The sequence below is a fragment of the Sinocyclocheilus rhinocerous genome, unplaced genomic scaffold, assembly GCF_001515625.1.
Source record: "Sinocyclocheilus rhinocerous isolate Xijiao unplaced genomic scaffold, SAMN03320098_v1.1 scaffold624, whole genome shotgun sequence".
NCBI classification, from domain to species: Eukaryota; Metazoa; Chordata; class Actinopteri; order Cypriniformes; family Cyprinidae; genus Sinocyclocheilus; species Sinocyclocheilus rhinocerous.
In genome coordinates this window covers 104455-116169 of record NW_015644617.1, presented here as the reverse complement: position 1 = coordinate 116169, position 11715 = coordinate 104455, and the positions used below count along the sequence as shown (strand labels likewise).

Below are 11715 nucleotides of genomic sequence, written 5' to 3'. Positions count from 1 at the left end.
GGACATAACTGCCAGATTGGTCTAAAAAACAAACAAACAAATAAACAAAAGTTAGTGATGCACATCTATAGTAGTGGCAAAATAAACCACTGCTGAATTAGTCAGTTCATTATTATTTTAAATACAATTTGTATTATTTAAATAACTAAAAAATGTATGTGATGCACTGCAAAATATGCAAGACAAGTGCAAATTTCAAAGTCCATCTAGCATGTTTACATAGAAAAACAATAGTGAACGGCACCTTAAGGTGAGGTCTGTAAAGGTAATAGGAATGATCATCATGAGTCGGTGACCGGCCCTACCCCTCACAGAAAACTTTCTGCATTTTCACAATTTCAAAAGTATGAGGTATATGAGGTGTATGAGGTAAAAGTATAATTGAGGTTTTTGCCGATTTTGTCAGGTTTTACTCACTTTTGGGTACAAAATTGTCCCCAAAATATGGTTAAGTAGGAATAGTACAGATCGCTTGATGGAGAGCGAAACTCTCAAGCGCTCAGTCAGCGTGTTTATCGAGTGAAAATCTGTGTTGAACGCCTCTCACACACATACTGGCGAGTAAAATCTAAGAATTTATTAGCCAATGGCTAATGTTAGACATTATTTAGTCGCCCAGAGTAAGATTTAGTCGCATATGCGAGTGATTTACTCGCAATGTAGAGGTTGACCCCCTAACTGCACAAAGTACACCCGTCTTGCTGTAGTCCATATTAATAGTAAACTAGCCTGTAAAATCTACACAGTGAACGCCAAACTACGCAATCACAATACAACTACTATTAACGGAAGTGCTTTACTGGAAATATGACACATTATAGTTCGAAAATGGCGGCGCCCGTGCTTACGTAAAAATACGGTGGATAGGGCACCTCAGTTGTGGGTATTGAGGGTGGATACAACTCCTGCCGTATCTGGGAATCAAACCTGCAACCTTTGAGTTACAAGTCCAACTCTCTACGTGAGGTGATGACATCACCACTGTCTTGATGCCTCTGTGACGAGTCGAGCAGTTCACGGTGCTTCGTATACTTGTTTAATTGTCATTTATGTTTTTGTTTTTTTTCAGGTACAGGACTATTTATGCATCTTTTCTGGTGTTTGCGGACAGAAATGGACATTTAGCAACAAATGGGCATTTAGGACATTTAGGCAATGATGCATACATGTTAAAATCTTTAAGACCTGGGTTTTTTCTTCGTTCGAGCAATTATGTTATTGTTATTGAATGTCACTTGTCAAAGTTCAAACATGAAAGTGAGAGGAACTCTTGAGATGGATCGCAAGTGCTGACAATTTTATTCTACTGATTATTCATATTTTGACATTTACCTGTATGACCATTAGGATGAGATTTTATGATCAGTGCCACACTGTAAAAAATAAAAAGTTGAGAAAACCAGCTTCAGCAGATTTTTGAGTTTTCTCGACTTGTTTTCAGTTTATACAACAAAAAGTTGAGAAAACTCAAAAATCGGCTGAAGCTGGTTTTCTCAACTTTAATTTTTTTTACAGTGCAGTTTGTTTCTCATCGTCAGTAACGTGAATGATGCAATTCCTTTATTGTTGTGTAGATATTAGAAAATCAAACTACTGCAGAACTGTCATTTTCTGCCAGGTAGGCACAATGCGTGTCTTTGCTGTTTGCAAACACCCAAATGGTATATATTGAAAAATGTTCAATTCACATTTATTTGTATAGACTTTTCACAATATATAAAATGTAAAAGTGGGTTTACAGAAAATGCATGATTCTGTCTTACAATCAGGAGAAGTCTGTTATCCGTCATTGGTGATTGTCAAATATAATAAAGAACATCCAATATTTAGAGGGATGTATCTGAATACTTAATTATGTGAGTTTATTCTCCACAGTTTATTCTTTTGTTTTTTTTAAGGCTACTTCTGTGTTATGTTTTGTGACTTGAATGTGTGACATGTTGTATTTTTGAATAATTCTATTTCAATCATGACAACTCTCGGAAGATTTTAGCATAGTGATGGATATGACAATGTTAATATATTTGGTCTTGGTTGTGCCAAGTCGTTTAACTCTCTGAATATCATCAGTTACGTTAACACCCCGTCAGCCTGCGCCATCTAGAGTTTCATGACTGAACTATATATTCTATTATACATCTACCACATTAATCATCGCAATTACAATATCAAGGGAATAGTCGACAGTTATGATATTTATCATAATCATGCAGATGTTAGAGGTGTTATCACTACTCATTATCACACCACAATACAACATTAGCCTAATTGTCAAAATCAACTTAAACTTTAATTGGCTTTTCTCCAGTTTGGTGCCGTTTCAGCGTATCATCTGTCTTGATACAATCAAAAAACACAGTTTTTTTTCTGGTGTAATTTTTAAATTTTAAACAAGTTCCTGTTTAAAGGCTTTCCCTTTGTATTATTGTTCAGGTGGTTCTTCAGGGATAATGGCCAAAGAAAGTTTTAACTGTACTGATGACCGTTAAATAGTCTTTCTTCACAATGAAAAGGCAGATTTAAGTGTCTCTGTTGTGGTTTTTTAGCGTTCCTTAATGTGTCTGAAACTCTTCCCACGCTGATCACATGTGAGGGTTTTCTCCAGCGTGAATCTTCTCCTCATGTGTTTTCATACGTCCTGACCGACTGAATCTCTGGTCACAGTGTGAACACTTCTAAGGTTTCTCTCCGGTGTGAACTCTATGGTGCTGTCTCAGTTCAGCATCTCTAACAAAGGTCTTCCCACAATCAAAGCACATGTGATCCTTCACACCACTGTGTCTTTTCTGGTGTAATTGTAAAGTACTCAGCTGATTAAAACTCTTTCCACAGAAAGAACACATGTGAGCCTTCTCCTTTGTATGAACTTGCAGGTGCCTCTTTAAGGAAGATGCTGAAACACACATTTGTCCGCACTGATCACAGTAAAATGGTCTTTCTCCAGAGTGAGAACGCAGATGTAACTGAAGACTGAAGGCACATGTGAAACTCTTCTCGCACTGATCACATGAGTACGGCTTCTCTCCAGTGTGGATTTTTGTGTGTTGTCTCAGAGCTACTTTTTGTCTGAAACTCTTGCCGCACTGATCACACGCGTGTGGCTTCTCTCCAGTGTGGATTCTCATGTGTACCTTAAGCAGGGCCGCATTAACCATTGGGCTAGGCGGGGCTGAAGCCCCGGGGCCCGAGCAAGGAGGGGGCCCGTGATTGGCTGTGGAGTAGATTGACGGACATCGGTAGCGCCGATCGCAAAAAACCCACCATTTAATTTTTGGGTGAACTATTCCTCCAAAGCAGCCTAATATAGCTGCTCTTGCCATTTGTGTCAATAATGTAAATTAAACATTAGAAAGAAAATCACTGTAAAATACATTTATATTTGTAAAATAATGTATATTGAATTTATACAGTGAAGACTATTCAGTCTATTTCTAGTCTATTTATTTTATACAATATATTTCTTATTCAGTGCTTTAAGTGTTTGTAGGTCAATTTCTTTGTTCTATTGTAATTCATGACGGTTTACTTGTCTTCAGTAAGTTTGTTTTTACATAGGCTAGTATTTTTTTTTGTTGAGATATTGGAATTGGTAACAAGAATTATGAAACTTTGATTGGATAAAAATCCTATGTTAAGCTATATCATTATTGTGAACGTGGGGCCTGCAGTAAGTCATAGCCCCGGGGCCCATTGAGGTCTTAATGCGGCCCTGACCTTAAGGTTTCCTTTTAGTGCAAAAGTCTTCTCGCACTGATCACATGAGTACGGCTTCTCTCCAGTGTGGATTGTCATGTGTTTCTTAAGCTGATCTTTTAATGCAAAACTCTTCCCGCACTGATCACATGTGTGTGGCTTTTCTCCAGTGTGGATTCTCATGTGAATTTTAAGACTTTGTTTGAATGGGAAACTCTTCGCACATTGAGGGCAGGTTACAGATTTTTTGGCTCCTCTTGTCAGTAATAAATTACTCTCATTACGTGAGGAAGCTGATGATTTTTCTGCAGTTTTGACATCATGTTGTTTCTCTTCCGCTTCACTCAGTTCTTCACTCTCCTTGCTCTCCTCCATCAGGTCTGAAATTAAAGTAAAAAATATATGTAACCTTTGGCACTCATCTTGCAGAAGAACATTGTAGCCGGAGCTACTTCTCTCTGTTTATGTAGATGACGAGCGGTGTCGGGAAGGTTACTTTGGAAATGTAATAAGTTACAGATTACAAGTTACCCTACTTAAAATGTAATAAGTACTATAACTATTCCAATTAGTTTTTGATTACTTTTCTACATTTCTAATGAATGTTTTCAACTGTCAATCATTTTGAAACACTTGAACCAGGCAGAGTTAACCTTACAATAGTACCCAACACTGATGACTTGCAAAATCCTTCATCACTTGAATAAAGATTATACCGTATTGGCCCGAATATAAGACGACCCTGATTATAAGACGACCCCTCTTTTTCCAGATGTACCTTTTGGAAAAAGGCTTTTTAAAAACCAAATCTTGTTTTTTTCTCAGTAAAACACATTTTGTCTTCAATTATTTTCATATTGCATATTTTTCCTATTTTAATTTTTGTTTTGAAAGTATGGTAAAAACTGGTAAAATGTACCAACAATCACATTAAAAAAATATACACATTTTGATATACCATTAAAAAAAAAAAACAATTGCCCATCTGAATTAGGACATTAGGCTATCTTTTTTTCTCTTTTGTTTTTACTCGCGATCTTTACAACACGCATTGCATTAAGTATTTCACGGCACACTCGTTTTATGCGTATTTGGCACCACCTATTGTTGTGGGTGTATTATTGACATGTCAAAGTCTAGACCCTGAATATAAGACGACCGCGTTTTTTCAGATGTATTTCCAAGAAAAAAACATCGTCTTATATTCGGGACAATACGGTAATAATTTAATTTTAAACCACAGCCACCACAAAATCAGACTTCAGCACCTCTTTTTTACTTTGAGATCATTCTGAGGTTAAATACAGATTTAAAATCATCACAAGAAATAGTTTAATAGCTATGATACTGTTTTTGATATCAAATCTTTGCGTAGCTATGACAGGAAACACTGGCATTTCACACTTTCTGTGGCGATGTGGATTGATGTAATTGTCAGACGTGGTGCGCTGCAAATTCAAATAAAGGAACCAATCAAAAGCATCAGAAGAGCATCGCTTTACTAATTGGCCTTCAAATGGCAGGAGGCATCGTGCACATCAAAAAACAGGCAAAGCAACAAATTAATATTATTCAACATACCTAGCTTTTTACAGAAAATATTCAGATGTAACTCCCTTTGTATTTGTTACCATTTTCATAAGTAACTGTAATTATTATTATTATTATTATTATTTTAACAGATTACTGCGGAAGCCCTGAATCGCAACGTGAAAAATAAAATTCAATATGGGGAAAAAAATTAAAGTAGTGTCTAAGATCCTTCCTGAGCCTCAGGCCCCGTTTACACTAGTGCGTTTTCGTTTTAAAACGGCGTTTTATAACTCTCAATGGTGAGGGGAGCGATACTTCCAAGTGTGTCAGAATAGAGACACACTGGTTGAGTGGAGCCCAAGGTACCGGGGTCTAACCAACTCAGAGAAAGGGAACGAAGCTATAACGCGTAACCCTTACCGTACAGGATTTCAGAAAGTGCGCAAAGTCTAGCGTGCACACTTACCACTATGTGGGTTTCAGAAAGTGCACAGAGCTTAGTGTGTGCACTTACCATAGCATGGCTTTAAATTTCCAGGCATCTGATCACAGATACCCGTAGGGTAGTGGGCCAAACGCGAGAGGCAAGCTCAAATACGACCCTCTAAGGCGAGGGGAGCACTGCCTGAGACAGCATTACACAAGAAGGTTCTCGCAAATGCCACCTATACTTCCCGCTCGATGCCTCAGCAAGAGGGGATATCCTGGAGCCCGGACATCCAGGAATAATTTTTTTTTTTGCAGTGTCGTGCCAGGGGCCTGATGATCAAGAAGGCTCCCGTAGAAGCCTCTGACCTGGCCGCATGGTCCAGGAAGCATGAAGCCAGAACCAGGGCTATCATACCGGCTGGACACAATATCGACGAGTGAGGTAACACTGCAAGTCGAGCACCTGGTTTCTGAATCCAGCAAAGGGGTGCTCACAGAGGACCTACCTTAGAAAGGACAGAAACACACAGGTCCCGGAAAACGCTGCAAAGAAATCTCACAGAAGGATTATACATACATAACCACCAGCACATTAAATATATATATATATAGAATGGATCATACTCACCCACCATGGTTTCCGCGCCGGAGCCTGCACACTCACTGTTTCCCTGGTGCTCGTGTTCTCGATGTTTCTGCGCAGATACCCGCGATCCTGAAGGGCGACGAGAGCGCCGGAGCGGTCGTGCTTCACGCGGGGGTTAACGACATCAAGCTGCGGCAGACGAAGACACTGAAGAGGGACTTCAGGAGTCTGATCGAGACGGTCCGCGACGACGATCATCGTGTCAGGACCGCTTCCCACGTATCGACGAGGACATGAAAGGTTCAGTAGACTTTTTGCTTTAAATGAATGGTTATTGTCATGGTGTAAAGAACAGAAACTGCTCTTTGTTAATAATTGGAATCTTTTCTGGGAGCGTCCTAGGCTTTTTCGCGCTGATGGCCTGCACCCCAGCAGAGTCGGAGCGGAACTCATGTCGGACAACATCTCTCATGGCTCTCAGCCCACCGATCACAATAACATATTTCTGCGTGTTCTGACAGAGGACCGTATTCACGGATGACGTCGAGGCGAGCCGCCTTCAGATCGCTGAGTTTCCACACATTCAGAATAATTTCATTTTTCAGTTGTATTTTGGTGTGTTTAGTGATTATGAATGGATCCTCAATAGTTTATATGCAGTCCTTTGGCATCTCCCTGTGGTCTTGTTTGGTAATGCAGGTTGACTTGTGCTTATTTGTTACAGTATAATTGAGCTTTACGTACTTTTAAGTTGTATAGAATATCTGCAGTGACATTTTTGCAACGTATGTTTTCAAAAAAAAGAACACGGAATGTTTGAATGTATCTTGAATTTATTTGGTTTAATAATAATAGCATGTAATTGAAAAGTAATAACACTAGAATACAAAGGTTTTTTAGTGAATAGAAAAGGCTGGGCTTGCTGAATTGATTTGGAGAGGAGGGGGTCTGAATTGAACATTAGATATTTTTTTAAATAATAATTAAATTCATGCAATATAAAGTTAAATCCCAACAAGTTTATAAATCTATTTTAAATGTATTTTATTTATTTATTTTTAGTTTTTTAGTTTCTCATTTGAAAAGTAGCTCCCCACACAAAAAAATGCCTTAAACTGAACAATCAGCGAAGTGTTTTTAAGTCTATAGGTGTCATTATTCTCATCACAGTCCAACCATCACATTTTTTAAGGAAACTTATTAGAATCCTAATAAGGCAGATTCAAAAACTAGAAATACAGTAGAAATACTGTTTTTATGGGCGTGCAAAACATTTTTTATCCCGGTCTTTTTAGTCAGGAATGCCCACAGTCTTTTAAATCCATTCACAAACCTTGTCTTTTATTATTATTATTCGTTAGGCCTATATTTTTATATTTATTGTTACGTTGGCTATATATGCTTTATTTCCTCCTTCAATTCATGCATCTATTAATGTAGCCTATTCATGTATCTTTAACTGCAATTCAGTTTAGTAACACAGTTGTAAAAAAATTCAGAACCAGGTAGAAAAGCAATGTAAATAATTCAGTTGAATGCATATGAATTATCAATATGAATGTCCTTTCACTGACCATTTGTTGGAAAACAAAAATAAAGATTTCAGTTACAGTCTGTACCCAGTTCATAGATCCCATATATTGCTTTCTATTTTATCTAGATTTCACAGCTCATATGACTTTTCTAACTACAACCAGTAATTAAAGTTTTACGACCTTCATGCTCCAAAAGTTATTTTTAAGGAAGAATCCCAAACAAACAGCAACCTCTTTGTTCTTGGTGTTCTGTTCTGCAGGGTTCTGGATCTCTCGTGCTCGGTGTTCTTTCTCGAACTCTGACCTCTTCACTTGTAGACTGAGGATGTGCAGATCGATGCTGCAGTAGTTAAATGTTTTTAGCAGTGTGTGCAGGCCGATCGGGGACGGTGTGTGTGTGTTTGTGTGTGATATAAAAAAAGAAAAGCTCTCGCGGACGCGGTGGTATGGCATTACACACCGATCGGTCTGCGGCTGCGCAGTGCGACGTGCCATTCACAATCTCAACACGCACGCTTGGCCACCCTCCCTTTTTTTCTTGACCATAAATGCATTTATTAAGATGCGGAACCGTCGTATCTCTTTATGAGAATTTTCAGACGCGCACTTCAGCTTCACCTCAGCGTCAAACTGCATGTATACGCAGCACACAAGAACGTCTCTCAAATGCATGTGCTAAAATATACTCTGCAATTCGAGATCACAATATAAGGCACAAGCTGATATGTATTTCTTCTTTGTAATTTAATGCACAAATAAATGTGAGCACAGTGCACTTGTACTAGAGAATATGCGAAAATGAAACCATTTAAATGCATAAAATAACTCATTTTATATTCTGGCATTTATGTCTACTGTTGACTTAGGGCCTTTTTCAAATTTTTATCACTATCTGCATGTCTCATCCACGAGTGTGCAATGCTGGAGAGCGAGCATTTGGGAGGTTTGAGAAGCTGACTGAGCAATAAAGCTATAGTGAGCCCCTTTATTAAAATACCTGGAGGTGAGGAACAATACAAAAATCGTCATATTCACTCAGTATTACTTGATCTAATTCACAAATATCTCAATTACAGTTAAGTAGGAAATAATTGTACTCAGTTGTGTTTTAGGCACTAAAACAGTCCAGTACATTGTAGTCAAACACATTTTTATATTGAAATAATGATGATTTCTGTGCCACCCCTATGAAAACATCCTGGCTCCGCCACTGACGGTCGCACGCAAAATGGCACGATTTGTTATGTTATTGAATCGATTTTTTAATGTTGTATAAAGCAAATCTGCAGGACCGGGTAGTTTTAGCAATGTGGTCTGAGAAAATCAGCTTATTATCAATCATAACTCCAAGGTTTCTAGCTGTTTTTGAAGGAGTTATGGTTGATGAGCCTAACTGGATGGTGACATTTTGATAAAGTGATGGGTTTGCTGGAACCACCAGCAGTTCTGTCTTAGCCAGATTGAGTTGAAGGTGATGGTCCGTCATCCAGCAAGAAATGTCTGTTAGACATGCTGAGATGCAATTTTCTATTATTCATTCATTCATTAATAATCCAAGCACTGGGAACACAGGGAGTGTAGGAGACACAGTGCACATAAAATTACGCACAAGACCCGACAGAGACACAACGCTAGGACTAGGACTTAAATACTAGACAAAACGAGGGAATAACGAGGAACACAGGTGCACAGAATAACTAATTAGTCAAAACGAGACCAGGAACAGGAAGATAACCAAATATGGGCACAGAGGGAGAAAACACAAGGAAATGGGAACACAAGACTGACAGTTTAAAAATTTTGAAGACAATACAATTTATCAGACAGCTAGATAAATAGATAAGAAATATTAAATTACATTAGAAATTTTAGATGTAGATTAATAGATTATATGGTGTTTCTATGTGGTTTCTATGGTGTTGCTATGCGGTTGCTAAGGTACTCTGGGTGGTTGCTAGGGTGTTGCTGTGCGGTTGCTAGGGTACTCGGGGTGGTTGCTAGGGTGTTGCTATGCGGTTGCTAGGCTACCTGGGGTGGGTGCTAAGGTGTTACTATGCAGTTGCGAAGGTACCCAGGGCCATTGCTAAGGTGTTGCTATGCGGTTGCTAAGGTACCCAGGGTGGTTGCTAGGGTGTTGCTATGCGGTTGCTAAGGTACCCAGAGTGGTTGCTAGGGTGTTGCTATGCAGTTGCTAGGGTATCTGGGGCAGTTGCTAAGGTGTTGATATGCGGTTGTTAAGGTACCCAGGGTGGTTGCTAAGGTGTTTCTGTGAGGACATGTGTGTTCCCACCTGGACTTACGACAAACCTTGGTTCAGTGCAAAACTCAAACAGCTTTACCAGGCCAAAGCAGGACGTCTACAGAAGTGGGGACAAAGCCTTGTCCAAATACACACTAAATAGGGAGATCAGAGTGGCAAAGCATAACTACTCTGAACACAGCCATCAGCACCCTCCCCCCTACTGTTTCTCAGCCTGTACTCAAGATCTGTGAAGATGATGTACGCAAAGTCTTCAGGAGACAGAAGATAAGGAAAGCCAAAGGCCCAGACGGTGTCTCTCCAGCCTGCCTCAAAGCCTGTGCTGTCCAGCTATCATCCATCTTCACATTGATCTTCAACAGATCACTAGAGTCCCCTCCTGCTTCAAATGTTCCACCATCATCCCTGTACCCAAGAAACCAAAAATCACAGGACACAGAACTACAGACCTGTTGCTTTAACCTTCTGTGGTCATGAAGTCATTTGAGACACTGGTGTTGGCCTACTTGAAGGAGAAACTGCACTTCATCCTCCAACATCTGGACAAACCAGGGCTATGCAAGGATCCTGTTTGTGGACTTCAGCTCCGCTTTCAACACCATTATCCCAGACACCCTTCAGAATAAACTGACCCAGCTCTCTGTGCCCACCTCCATCTGTCAGTGGATCACCAGCTTTCTGATAGACAGGCAACAGCTAGTGAGGCTGGGTAAACTCACATCCAACACCTGCACCATCAGCACCGGAGCTCCTCAGGGCTGCGTCCTCTCCCCACTGCTCTTCTCCCTCTACACACATGACTGCACCTCTAAAGACCCCTCTGTCAAACTCCTGAAATTTGCAGACGACACTACAGTCATCGGCCTCATTCAGGACAGCGACGAGTCTGCTTATAGACAGGAGGTCGAGCAGCTGGCTCAGGCACAGATGACACAGTTTTACTCTGCTGTTATTGAGTCGGTCACTAGATCACTAAAACTCTGACCCCCCGCATAATCTAAAACACCTTCAGGGCATTAAACATTTATTTTAAATCAAATGAAAATTAAAGGAAGAAAAACTGTGTGAATATTCCTTTAAATCATTTTTAATAGACTAATAATTGTATTATTTTTTTTCTACAATTAAGTGATTAATCTGGTTGTAATATTAATTTTTTTAACATTTAATTGTTTTATTTAAATTTGATAGAAAATTGAATATTTAAAGATGTACATGATACTGTACAAAAGTAATACAAGAGTAATATATTTCTAACCAGCGGTTATGACCAGTAGTTAAAGCTCAAAACAATAATCAGCGGTTCTGCTAGAACCCTTTGTCTAGCCCCCGATAGTTAATATAACTACGTACAACTTAATTAAAGTTGAGACAATAACCAGCGGTTATGACCAGTACTATGACTAGCCCCCCATAGTTAACGCAACTGAGTACAACTTAACTAAAGTCAAGCAGTTAGTCAGAAATCTATAATCTCACTTGATGTGCGCCATGCTCCATCTAACCTGAGATCTAGTATGCACTTAACCCTGGACGCAGATTTGCGGTAACATACGCCTTCACCTAATCTACTTGAGAAATAAGTCAGAGTACTTATTTACTGACTTTCAGAGTAAGTCAGAATAAATCAAATGTAACAATTTATTATCAGTCAGGTAAATATGTATTATGCCAATTAT

The 11715-nt window shown here is 39.2% G+C and overlaps 1 pseudogene; it reads right to left on the bottom strand.

Annotated features, from left to right (window-relative positions):
• Positions 1–2565: 2565 nt before the first annotated feature.
• On the bottom strand, positions 2566–3792 carry LOC107758409 (zinc finger protein draculin-like; annotated as a pseudogene).
• Positions 3793–11715: the final 7923 nt, after the last annotated feature.